The following is a 13,427-nucleotide window of genomic DNA, read 5'->3' as shown; positions in this document are numbered from 1 at the left end:
TGCTGGGAGGATGGAATGAGAAGGTTACTCTTTTCACCGTACAGTCCAGCAGCACAAAGGGGAAGAAGACTCGGTTTCTGGTCCCAGCTTCGCCACTTCCTGGGAGTGGGTGGATGGGTTAACATCTCTGGGCCTCAGTTTTGCCATCTGAAAATCAGAACGTGGTATCAGATGATCGCAAAGGTATTTTCCGACTCTGAAGCTCTGTGTTCCAAGGGCTCTAGGGCTGTAAAATCACTCTGCAACTCTACAAACAGAAGGATATGCCCACCTCTGATGCCATTAACTTGAGGGTCTTATTCATCTGTGGGCCCCTGATCCAAATCCATGACGTCATGTATGGCTCCATTATGTGTATTTGTATGTCCCCAGATGTGACTGAGAAGCAGCCCAGGTTCTTAAGTTTCTCAGTAAACAGCTGTGAATTTAGACATGCTTGTCCCTGTAGCACTCAATGATGGCCTTCCTGTGGCACTTTCATTATCCTCCCAAATGGGCCATCCTTGAACAAGGGAAAAGGTAGTAAAGCAGCTGAGACAGACAAAAAAGTTTTAGTATTTGAAAGGCATTAACACGTTGGCACAAAGCTAATCACTGTTTTCTAAGTCCTGCAAGTACTGGGCACTGAGTGCCTGGCACTTGGGACACAGCGATACCCAGGCCCTGTCCTAATGGCCTTGGAGGAGGGAAATAAGTTGAACTCACATTGTTCACGGCGCTATAACCATAATTGGGATGGAGCAGCTTGAGACAAAGGGGTCTGGGTGAAGGTGGTGAAAATGGCTCTTTTGGGGCCCCAGGTCTGTGGATGGGGGGGAAGGAGGAGGTGCTTCCTAGGCATGGGTGGGAGCAGGGCTTTGAGCTCCCGTCTCAGAGCTGGCTCCACCTCCCCTCCTAGTGAAAGACCAGCCTTGCCCTTGCCAGGAAACACACAACATGCAGACATGAAAGCCTAAGAGAATGTACCCTTTGAACAATAGGGAAATGGGATATTGTTGAAACATGCTACTTGATTAAGAAATAAATTGACCTCTGGGGTGTCTCCTAATCCGTAGTTCACTGACTCTGAAATTCCATGCACACTGTACAGTCTGTTAATACTTATTAATAGCTAATCTCTCTGTAGCTAGAAAATGGCTCTTTAGACCTCCAATTTGCTTAACAAACAGCTGCCAATCCAAGTCGCCTCCAATTGCTTCTGTCTCTGACATCAGTGAGATATTGAATCGCCGTGAGCCAGGCGTTTTGCCTAGATGACAAATGTGTTGGATGTTAACTGCAGAACCTGTTCATGTAAAAGTGACGTATGATCAGCAGTTTTCAAAATGGGACACAGGATCACCAACCTTGGAATCGGCCTGGTAGAATCATCCTGGGGCAGCCGTCAAGAGCAGGTACCTAGAACAACCAGACCCACTGAGTCAGAATTTCTCCAGGTGGCGTCTAGGAATCCATATTTCACCAAGCGCCCACTGTGATTCTTACATACACTAAGGAGTGAGATATACTGTTAGGCTATGGGAGAGGCAGGGTAATGTGCTCGCTATACTGTCGGCCACTTCGGAAGCTACCCTCTGTAATATTTATAGTGATAAAGAGAAGTGCTAAGTGCTTTCCTTGTAAGCTCTCACTGAATCCTCTAAACAACCCTGAGGAGGAGACACTATTGTTGTGCCCATTTTACAGATGGGGTAACTTAAGACCTGAGGAGGTCAAGTGATTTTGGTAAAATATGAGTAGTAGAACATTCTGGTGAGTCTAGGAAGAGAACCAATGAAGTCAGTCGGTCCCAAGGAGGGAGAGACCAGAAGGAGAAACTGGGGGGGGGGGGGTCATAACCCCCTGCCTCAGAAGAGCATCGCCCTCTGGGAGGCCCACGTGGGTGGGGTGCCGTCGGCCACCTCGGCTGGGAGAGGGGTGAGCCATTGGAGGCTGCACAGTGGAACCCTCCCCCCGCCTCCTGCCAGCAGTGACTTCCGAGGGTCCCAAAGCATCAGTCAGCAGTGCACGTTCCACCTGCCCTCCGACTTCTGCTTTCCCAGGAAACCCAGACTCCCGAGCACGTGGGAGGCACATCCCTTCCCTGCCATTGTCCCTGTTCCGGGCCACCATTCATCGGACGCCGGTCCAGCTTGGCAAGCATCCCCCTCCCTGCACGCCCCCCCCCCACCCCCGCACCCTGCCCAGGCCTCCGGAAGTCTGAACAGCTGATCTGAGATGGCAACGAGCCCCTGCAGCCACACCTGGTCAGGCTGAAAGGGAGCCCTTGGCACCAGCACCCTCGAGTGATTCTCCTCCTGCTTCCTGGCCTCACCCTTTGGGTGGAAAGTGCCAGTTCCCACGCCCCCCACGTCAAAGGCTACTGCAGGCACCCTGAGCCCATTTCCACCCAGCACCGAGCACCCCAGCTGCTTGTCTCTTGGCCTCCGGCCTCTGGGCTGATACTAAGCTCTTGCATTGCAGCTGCAGGATCTTTGCCAGAAACCCTCCATGGGAAGATGGGCTGGGGCTGCAGATTTAGGCACCAGGAAGCCCATGCAGCCTCTTCAGCCATTTTGTGGCCTTTAAAATCCCTGTCACCCCCAAGTCATTCATTCAACAAAGCTTTGAGTGTCTAGTATGTGCCGGGCACCGAGGACGTGAGGATGAACACAAAGTAGAAAGTACCTGCCTTCTTGGAGTCTACATTCTAGAAGGGAGAGACACGCAAAATAAGTAGATTGTGATGACAGTGTTAGGAGGAGGTATTACAAAGAAGAGTGGGTGGGCAGAGCTGAGGTCCCAGGGGCGTCTCCTAGTAACCACTGCTGATCGTGAGCTCTTCTAACTGCATTCGGGAACTTCTGCAGTCTGGCTTGTTCCAACCTGACTCTTTCCCCCCTCAACTGCTTACGGCTCGGTTAACTGAGCAGGGCAGCTGGGTGGGAGGCAGTGGTGGGCACAGCTCAGAACAGCCCTTTCCAAGAGGGCACCTCGTTACTAGTCCCACTGTCCAGTGCCTGGGGGAGGGCACCAACTGGTGGCCCCCGTGCAAATCCAGCCCAAACAAGTTAAAAAACAATTTTAAACACCATTAAAAAAATTTTTTTTTTGATTGTAGCTAACATTTGAGAATGCAGATGACACGTAAAATCGGGTTTTCTGGCTTCTCTTGAGAATTTGAACCATCCCAAAAGACCAGGTCCCCATTCCCTCACGACCACATGAGCAAGATTTAAGTGGCATCTCCCACCTTCAGTGGCTCAGGGACTCCCTGCTGGCTCCAGAGGGCATTTGAGTTTGTGACCCTAACCCAGGTCACCAAATTTAAACCCTGATACAAAAGAAGTACCTTAACCCTCTGCTTGCTTGTTTCTGCCCTCAAAGTACCCAAGGTTAAAACGCAGCTCAGAGCCTCAGCTCACCTGTGGCCGTGTCAGCTGAGCCTGGCTTGGGGGCTGCATCCAGAGGCCAGCTCTGGGCCCTCCATCACCCAGGGTCTCCTGCACCACTGCCTCACCTTCCAGGGCTCAAAATGCTTCCCATCCATTGCACCTTTTCCTTCTTCTTTTTGCTTTGGAAAGGTAGGAAAAGCTCCTGTAGAGATTCAGTCCTTATTATTAAACAGTTGATTCCCTAGTGACAAGTTGAAATCCTAAGAAACCAATTTTCTGAGGCAAAAATATACAATGAGAAAAAGACAGCCTGTTCAGCAAGTGGTGCTGGGAAAGTTGGATGGCCGCATGTAAATCAATGAAGTTAGAACACACCCTCATACCGTGCACAAAAATAAACTCAAACTGACTTAAAGACTTAAACATAAGACATGATACCATAAAACTCCTAGAAGAGAACATAGGCAAAACATTCTGACATAAATCGTACCAGTGTTTTCTTAGGTCAGTCTCCCAAGGCAAAAGAAATAAAAGCAAAAATAAACAAATGGGACCTAATCGAACTTACAAGCTTTTGCACAGCAAAGGAAACCATAAACAAAACAAAGAGACAACCTACAGAAAGGGAGAAAATATTTGCCAACGATGTGACCAAGGCCTTCATTTCCAAAATATACAAACAGCTCATACAACTCAACAACAAAAAAACAAACAACCCAATCCAAAAATGGGCAGAAGACCTAAAGAGACATTTCTCCAAGGAAGAAATACAGATGGCCAATAGGCACATGAAAAGATGCTCAGCATTGCTAATTATTAGAGAAATGCAACTCAAAACTACAATGAGGTACCACCTCACACCGGTTAGAATGGTCATCATTAAAAAGTCTAAAAATAACAAATCCTGGAAAGAGTGTGGAGAAAAGGGAACCCTCATACACTGTTGGTGGGAATGTAAGTTGGTGCAGCCACTGTGGAAAACAGTATGGAGGTTCCTCAGAAAACTAAAAATAGAACTACTATATGATCCAGCAATCCCACTCCTGGGCATATATCCAGACAAAACTATAATTGAAAAAGATACCTGCACCCCTATGTTCATAGTGGCACTATTCACAATAGCCAAGACATGGAAACAACCTAAATGTCCATTGACAGATGAATGAATAAATAAGGTATGGTACATATATACAGTACAATGGAATACTATTCAGCCTTAAAAAAAGAATGAAATAATGCCATTTGCAGCAACATGGATGCAACTAGAGATTATCATACTAAGTGAAATAAGTCAGAAAGAGAAAGACAAATACCATATGATATCATTTATATGTGGACTCTAAAATGTGACACAAATGAACATATCTATGAAACAGAATTACAGACATAGAGAACAGACTGGTGGTTGCCAAGGGGGAGGGGGTTGGGGGAGGCATGGAATGGGAGGTTAGGGTTGGCAGATGTAAGTTTTTATATATGGGATGGATAAACAACAAGGTCCAACTATATTGCACAGAGTATTATATTCAATATCCTATGATAAACCATAATAGAAAAGAATATTTTAAAAAAGAATGTGTATATATACATATGTATAACTGAATCACTTTGCTGCACAACAGTAATTAACACAACACTGTAAATCAACTATACTTCAATTCAAAAAAAGAAATAAACCGATTTCCCTGGCAATGCTAATGTCAGTTAATGTGGAATCAATTCTTTCCTAAACTTTTTAAGTTTTGCAACAGGTTCAGACTAGATTCTTTCTTTAAAGGCTCAATGTTTTTCTCCTTTCTTTTCTAAACATAAAAGTTTTTAAGCATTATAGAATTCCTAGTGGTTCTCTAAGGATACAGGAAAGACATTAGAATTGTGGCCTTCTAGACCTTTGATCTCTGGCCCTACAGGATGGAAAGCCCCTAATTTCAAATCTGAAGACCAGGAAGGTGAAATTCGCCCAAGATCACACACAGGTCATTGCTCAAGTCCACTCCATGCTTTAGTTTATATAGCTGCTGGCATTGGAGCCTCTAAGACATGGTTCCCACCTGGGCAGCTTTCGAATCCCCAGGGAGCTGGCCATACCCAAAGCAATCAGGTCAGATCTCTGGGGTTGGGCCCCAGCCCTCAGTGGTATTTAAAGCTCCCCTGTGAGCTGCCAGGATGGAGACGCATGGCTCCAGCAGCTGCCCTGGAGATGGTAACTCCCGGGGGAGCTGCAGATCCTGGGAGGCTGCACGGTGCAGGGGCTCAGAGCACAGGCTGCCTGGATTCAAAACCCAGCCCCAGTTCCTAGCTCCCTGGTCTTGAGCAAGTTACTTATTCTCCCTGCGCCTCAGTTTCCTCATTCATAAGTTGGGAACACTAATGATACCAATCCCCTAGACTGGGAGGATTAAAAGTGGCTGGCACATAGTAAGTGCTCAAGAAATGGTAGCTAGTATAAACGTGGGCCTCTTTTTTGCTGTGGATGTGGTTTCTTCAGGGATTCCTCATGACTAGCCTTTCTTGTGAGAGTTTAGGAATTACTATACCAGAAGGAAATATAATAGAATCGTAGCAAATCAGATCCCCGGGTTTTCCTCTCCCTCCCCCAATTCTGAAATCAGCAAGATGATGGCAGTGCCGCCAAGATGCTCGAAGGGGTCTTGTATTAGGATTTGCAAGTGGAGAACCTGAAGCTGGGCCCAAGCAGGCAGTTGTTAATGACAGATTCTGCCAACCCCACTCTCTTGATGCCTTTACATTTACCTTTTTCTCTGGGTTTCCATTCCTCTGCATCTCCTCCACCCGGGACAGTAAAAATGGACCAGCTGCTCCTCCTTCAGTTTGGGTCCTTGTGTCTGAAAGAAACTGTAAACACCGCAAAAGACGTTTTAATTTAAGGGAAACGTGCTTTCCTTCCTTTTAAGATGAAACGTAGTGAAGTTTTAAAGACTCAAACAGTCCCTAAATTTGGTACTTCAGCTAATTACAGTTGCCTTTTTTAAATGTCCAAATTAAAAATAGACATCTAAGTGAGAACGCAGGACGCAGCCCAGAGCCTGTAGCCATGTTCACGGTTTCCTAGAATCAGCCTTCCTCTGACCTAATTTATACTTTCGGGAGATCAAAGGGAGGTGAGGGGAGTCGAGGTTGCAGCTGGAGGTAGACCTAGGAGTTGCCTGGCAGCAGATGACGAACTTGGCTCTGTGTTCTATAATTAAGAATAGCTTGAATTGGTGAAAGATGTTAGATTACAGTCCTTTCCTCATAGTGGAAAGATGTGGTTCTCAAAGTGTGGTCCTCGGACCAGCACATCAGCATCACCTGCTGTAATGGGCTGAATTGTGCCCCACCCCCAGTATTCATATATTGGAGTCCCAACACCCTAGTACCTCAGAACGTAACCGTATTTGGAGATAGGGCCTTTAAAGAGGTGACTGAATTAAATCGAGGCCATTAGGGTGGGCCTAATCCAGTAAGACTGGTGTCCTTATAAGAAGAGGAAGAGGACTTCCCTGGTGACGCAGTGGTTAAGAATCCGCCTGCCAGTGCAGGGGACACAGGTTCAAGCCCTGGTCCAGGGAAGATCCCACATGCCACAGAGCAGCTAAGCCCGTGTGCCACCACTACTGAGCCCGCGTGCCACAACTACTGAAGCCCGCACGCCTAGAGCCCGTGCTCCGCAATGAGAAGCCACCGCAATGAGAAGCCCGTGCACCGCAACAAAGAGTAGCCCCCGCTCGCCGCAACTAGAGAAAGCCCGCGCACAGCAACAAAGACCCAACACAGCCAAAAAATAAATAAATTTATTTAAAAAAAAAAAAAGAAGAGGAAGAGACACCAGGGGTAAAGATGCACAGAGGGCTGACCAAATGAAAAGGCAGCAAGAAGGCAGACATACGCAAGCCAAGGAGAGAGACCTCAGAGGAAACCAACCCTGCCCACACCTCCAGGACTCTGAGAAAATCCGTTTCTGCTGCTTAAGCCACCCAGTCTGTAGTATTTTGTTATGGCAGCCCTAACAAACTGACAACCTGGGAACTTGCTTAAAATGCAGATTCTCAGGCTCAGTCCCAGACCTACTGAATTGGCAACTTGGGGTGGATCCAGCAAACTGCGTTTTAACAAGCCCTCCAGGTGATTGCCATGCAAGCTCAAGGTTGAGAACCATTCACATGAGGTATTGGTAATACCTGGCAGAGCCAGCCCAGAAAAAGATGACACGTGGTCGGAAGTACGGGCCGGTCTGCTGAACATAAACTTTCTTTTATTAGGTTCTGGAGAAGTCCCACTGGGATCTTTAAGTGGGACGGTGTGTGAAAGTGCCCTGTGAATGCTGAAGGGCCCTGTGGACACAGGTGATAGTGACGCGTGCTACTCGTCTCCCATGAAGAAAGCGACCCTCTGAATATTCCAGCATGGGCACACTGAATCCAAGAATCTCCCTCCTCGACTCAAATTTCTGAGTCCCCGACACTGTGTATATTTTCTGTCCCAAGCAATTGGAATGCTACTTCTTTCTGAGAACAAAAGCAAGGAGACTTAATCCCGTTTCCCCTTTTGTCCCTGCTACGAGGAAGCCCACCACCAGAGAAGATCCTCAGTCACAGCCCTTTTAGTATATTTGTTTTTTCTTCTTTCAGTTTTATGCTACACATATGTCCTTTGTTATGGTCTCTTCAGATACCTTTGAGAAAGGAAAGAAGAGGGGAGAGAAAGGGAGTGAAAAAGGAAAGAGACTGATCTCAAGCTCAGATAATTATCAGAACAAGAAGCCCTCTTTGTAAAACTGATACAACATGGTTGGAGAAGACAGATGTTTTCTTTCTGTGACAAGGGAGCGAGGTGTTCACCAAGGAAATGCTCTTCACTCCCTCCTCTTCCTGGATAGATGTCAAACGGATACTCAGGGAACCTGTTAGTTGCTGAAGAGTTGGGACCATTACAAAAGCTCCTGTGAACCCTGACTGGGGACAAGTGTGGAAGTGACATAACCAGATCTGCATTCTCTTTAAGGTTAGAAATCACTGCTTACCTGATTACAATTTCTAACACGCGGTTGGTCCTAATATCAAAAATGGAGATATCTGCAACAGCCCAGGCCGCCATCTGAAATCTTTCCTGCCCCATCCTGGCCATGATGGTGAAGCATTCTTCTCTTCCCTCTGACCTGTCCAGGGCTCCCCTTAATCCAGGTTTCTTAAACCAAGGTTCAAGGGGTCCACAGATATAGCTCCCAGGGATCTGAGTTCTGAGAATTGTATTAATTTTATATTTTTATTTTGTATTCTTATTTGTATTTTGAAAAAACGTTAAAGCATTTCTGGATTATCAGGGCCACACCTAGTCCTGCCATGTGAAATTATGGCATATGTGTTCATTGATGGTCTTGGTAGTAACGTGTAACTCAATTTTTATTGTCTTGGGCTCATTAGAAATGGGCAGAGACAAAAAATATATAAATGATGCATTTGGACCAAGTAAGGGTCAAGTGATATTAGAGGGTGCTGGATTTTATAGTAACTAGAAATGAGAAAGCGGCGGGAAAGTTGAGCAGCACATAGAGGAGGAATGCCACACTGCAAAGAGCCTCTCCCGGCACAGACAGCAAGTGCCCTGTGCGTTTCTAGTAGGGCTTTGGTTCCAGTAAAACATCATCATCTGTCAGGTTAATGTTGTTCACTTGAATGTTTCCATTTGTTTTGGTCTTCTCTACCTAGTTTTATATTTGTGCATATTTTAGTACCATTATACTTTTAATAAGTTAAATCAACACTAGCCTGAAATTGTTTTAAAATAAAAAGTTAAAATAAAAACAAAATATTTTGTTAAAAAAAAATCAACACTAGAGGCCTGGGTGAATTCCTTCCTCTGAGAAGGAATTGGGAATATGTCTCAGGATTGAGAATATGCTTATTCTCTTGATCTGTGCCCCAAAGTCCTCCTGAGGGAAATTGTGCTGCCTTATTGCAGCAGGTGCACCATTTGCCACCTAAACTGCCGTGGAGAAGGAGGAATTGGAAGAGAAAGAAACCACAATACCACATTCCAAAGCCCCTTTGAGTTATTTTCTGTCTCTGCAATTGGATGTAAAACAACGCTGTGGTATCGTTTCCATTTTTCATGGCTCTGTGGTCCTGAGTGCAATATTATCTGACATGCTACCTCCCTGGGGATTCAAATGGCCAGAAAATTGTCTCCAACTGAAAAAAGCTGGGGAGAAAGAAGAAAGACCCCTTGCTTCTCTGCTCATTTAGCAATTTATTGCCTTCAAAACTGTCCAGTAGTGATTCAAATGGACAAAATTGATGGGCCCTTTTTCCTTCCTAGTCCTATTTCCTTTAGGACAGTTCTGGTTTGGGTTTGGTTTTTTAAGTGGCATGAATGCTCTTCTTAAGGTGATGAATACATCTGTTCAGAAATCAGGAAATGCAAAAGTCAGAGTTTTACCATTCAAACTAAATATTAATTGAACTCCATGACCTAGGGCTGGCCTGCAACAAAATTATAGAGCTGGTGAAATTTGTCTTTGAGTTTTCTGGCCTTCTTTCTTGGATTTATTTTTTCTTCTTTCATGAAGAATGCATAGGGACTTACCTGGTGGCGCAGTGGTTAAGAATCCTCCTGCCAATGCAGGGGACACGGGTTCGAGCCCTGGTCCGGGAAGATCCCACATGCCGCGGAGCAACTAAGCCCATGCACCACAGCTACTGAGCCCGCGCTCTAGAGCCCATGAGCCACAACTACTGAAGCCCGCGTGCCTAGAGCCCGTGCACCGCAACAGGAGAAGCCACTGCAATGAGAAGCTCGCGCACTGCAACAAAGAGTAGCCCCCGCTCGCCGCAACTAGAGAAAGCCCGCTCTCAGCAAGACAACGCAGCCAAAGATTGATTGATTAATTAATTAAAAAAAGAATGCATATTTGTTAACTCCCTTCAGTGTACCATACCTTGTCCAAATTCTGAACTAGACTTGATCTTATTGTCTAAATGCCAACCCATACTTTTTATTTGATTTAATCAACACCCCTGCAGGGTAGGTGGCACTATTCCCATTTTGCAAATAATAGAACCGAGGCTTAAAAAGTTAAGGGTCTTGCCCAAGCCTAGGTCTTCTGATTTCAGATTTTACCCACTTTCTATTGAGTGCTCTAATACCCTTTCCTTACTCTTCTATGTAAAAATATTATCTTATATAATGTTACCCTCTCTTATACATTTATATTTTATAACAATTTGCTCAAAGTTACGGGCTGAAGGCTTGGTTCCTGTATTAGTTCCCTAGGACTGCCATAACAAAGTATCATAAACTCAGTGGCTTAAAATAACAGGAGTTTATTCTCTTACAGCTCCAGAGGCTGGAAGTCTAAAATCAGGGTGTCAGCAGGGACACACGCTCTCTGACGGCTCCACGCGTACACCCTTCCTCGTCCTCCCCTGCTTCTGGTTGTTGCTGACAACCCTCAGCATCTCTTAGCTAGTAGATGCGTCACTCCAACCTCTGCCTCTGCCATCACGTGGCCTTCTCTATGTGTGTCTCTGTGTCTCTGTATTCTCTCCTTATAATGACACTAGTCATTGGACTAGGACCCACCTTCACTCAGTATGACTTCAGTTTAACTAATCGCATCTGCAAAAAAAACCCCCATATTTCCAAATAAGGTCACATTCCGAGGTCCCCCATGAATTTTGGGGGATCACTATTACAGCCTCTGTTAAAGAACGTTCTGACATCTATGAACAATTGGGAAATTTCTTTACCTACAGAGGGGCCTTCCCCCTTTCCTATGCAGTTTCCCTGAAGAGATTATTAGCTGATTCATTCATTCACTCAACAAATACTTAGTGACCGTCTACTATGTGACTGGCACTTTTGCAAGCAATGGAGCTACAGCCCTGGAAAGACAAAGTTCACACTTCATGGTACTTGCATTCGGCAGGGAGAGCCTTTGGCCGGTGTGGTATGAAGGTGTGGCCGCAAAGGGCAGGCACCACAAGGCTCCATGATAGGCTCCAGAACTGGTTCCTCCTCACTTCTAGCACATTCTGCTAGTCTGAGCGAGTCACAGCCAGAGTCAAGGGGCTGGAGAAATAGACTCGACTTCTTGAAGGGAAGAGTGACAGTGTAGGATTGTAAAGGGGAATGACCATCAAGAGGGCAGTGACAACTCCTTCCAGATTTCCCCCAGTTGCTTATGAGACTAAAGTAGCAAGAGAATCTCCTGTTTGCTCATGGAACTTTCAGAACATTATCACTCTGTCTTGGTTTGCTTCCTTCCCTTGAGTGTGGAAATTTCCAGTGGTGACAGCATCTACTTCAGAAAATTGCTGGGAAGATTAAAGATAATGTATTTAAATAACCTGAAGGTGTGAAGGTGCCTGACACAGAGTAGCTCCCCCAGCTGTCTGCTGTTGTCTCATACCGGCTGATATCACTGTCACCACCATCGTCGTGGGAACCACGAGAGAAGACAGACACAGAGCCCTAAAGCAGGATGTAATGACTTCTCTCCAGTGGCCACCAGGATATCCCTCAGGTCCCCCATAAACTCATCAGTGTTCCTAACTTAAGCCCATCCCAACTGCCCTGTGCACATTCTAGAATGAATTGTACAGATTGTGGTTCAGAGTTGGAAACACAAGGCCAGCTTCTCGGGTCCCACCTGGGCCCTTGACTCTACTGACTTGCCTGTGCAGGTGGTTTTAGGGGCGGGGGGATTTCACTGATCCCTCCGCATTCCCTACTCTAGACCACCCGCAGTCCAGCCTGGAGAGGGCAGTGGCTCTGTGGCTTTGGGTCCCTGTGAATCAAGGGGTCCCCTGACTTGAGAAAACCAAGCATGAAACAGATGGGGCACCTGTGCTGTAAAGGACGCTCAGTGGGGAGGGTGTTTAGAGGAGGGAATGGTTCTTCCGCTTGTGTGGCAGGGGCGTGTGTCGGGCCTTCGTGGATTATCCAGTTTACACCAGCAGAAAGGGAGAGGGAAGAATCCCAGATAGGAGTGGCTGGGCCCAACAGGAAAAGAGTGAAATCATTTGTTTCTTTGGAGCTTCCTTCAGTTCTAAAGGGGGCGGAGGAACGGGAATGAGGTGGGAGAAGTAGGTTGGTGCTGGACTGGGAAGGACCTCAGAAGACGATTATGAGGATGGGGACCCCATTCATTCCGGGGTCAGGGACGTAGCCATGTCATCTGCAGCCCCAGAGTGGCTATTCCATAGCCCTGGTGCCCCAGTCTCTCTATAACTTTAATCATAATATTAGTACCTTTGATATTTAAAAGAAGAACCATACATCTGAAACTAATACAACATTATAAATCAACTATACTCCAATATAAAAGAAAAAATTAAATTAAAAAAAAAAAAAGAAGAAGAGCACATTCAGGAGGGTAGATGGAGGCGTGGCATTAAGCCAAACAACAGTAGGGTGTCACCACTCCATTGAAAGTCTCTGAGTCTCTGGGGTTGGAGACCAAGATGGCAGCACACCAGGGCAGTGTGGTCTCGTGTTGCCTATTCTAGGTGGTCTGTGAGAACTAGTTCAGATTGGGAGTGAACGGCCTTTAGGGGAGAAACCTTTGCTCCTGGAATTCAGAGGAGCGCACAGATTTTCCCTTTGGCCCCTACTGAGGCCGCCAGCTCTCTGGCCTGGTGCCTCTTAGGCTGTGAGCCCTTTAGGAAAGGGTTATGTCTCCCAGGGGTGCTGGGCAGAGTGCCTTGTACTTTATGAGGTCTGGACATGTGTTTGAATGGATGGATCAGTGGATGAATATGGCAGAGAGGAAAAGCTCAAAGATAATAAACGTAAATACTCATATATTATGGTTCCAAGTGATATATAACCCAGACGTAAACTGCCTTTTGCACCAAAGCAAATGTGCTGACTAATGCAACAGAAGCCCAGAAGCTGGGGGTCTGGTTTCAACAACATATGGAGCTAGGTATTCAGATGACGTCACCGGGAATACATCCCCTTGTCTTTCTGCTCATCCTTCCTGTGTTCCCTTCATTCCCAGTCTAGTTCTCCCTGCATGGTGGCCCTCCTCCCCGTCCCCAAGCTCCAGGA

General features: G+C 46.3%; 1 protein-coding gene and 1 long non-coding RNA gene across 5 annotated transcripts in view; both read left to right on the top strand.

The window, feature by feature from the left end:
- Positions 1–13,427, top strand: part of LOC309640621 — a 487,501-nt gene that overhangs the window by 446,882 nt on the left and 27,192 nt on the right. The gene's annotated exons all lie outside the window — the stretch shown is intronic.
- The window catches only part of CHST11 (carbohydrate sulfotransferase 11), a 282,761-nt gene that overhangs the window by 262,746 nt on the left and 6,588 nt on the right, over positions 1–13,427 (top strand). The window lies entirely within an intron of this gene.

The sequence above is a fragment of the Balaenoptera physalus genome (assembly GCF_965194825.1).
Source record: "Balaenoptera physalus genome assembly, chromosome: 13".
Taxonomy (NCBI): Eukaryota; Metazoa; Chordata; class Mammalia; order Artiodactyla; family Balaenopteridae; genus Balaenoptera; species Balaenoptera physalus.
Note: the sequence above shows the minus strand (reverse complement) of the source record. Positions and strands in the feature narration are given on the sequence as shown.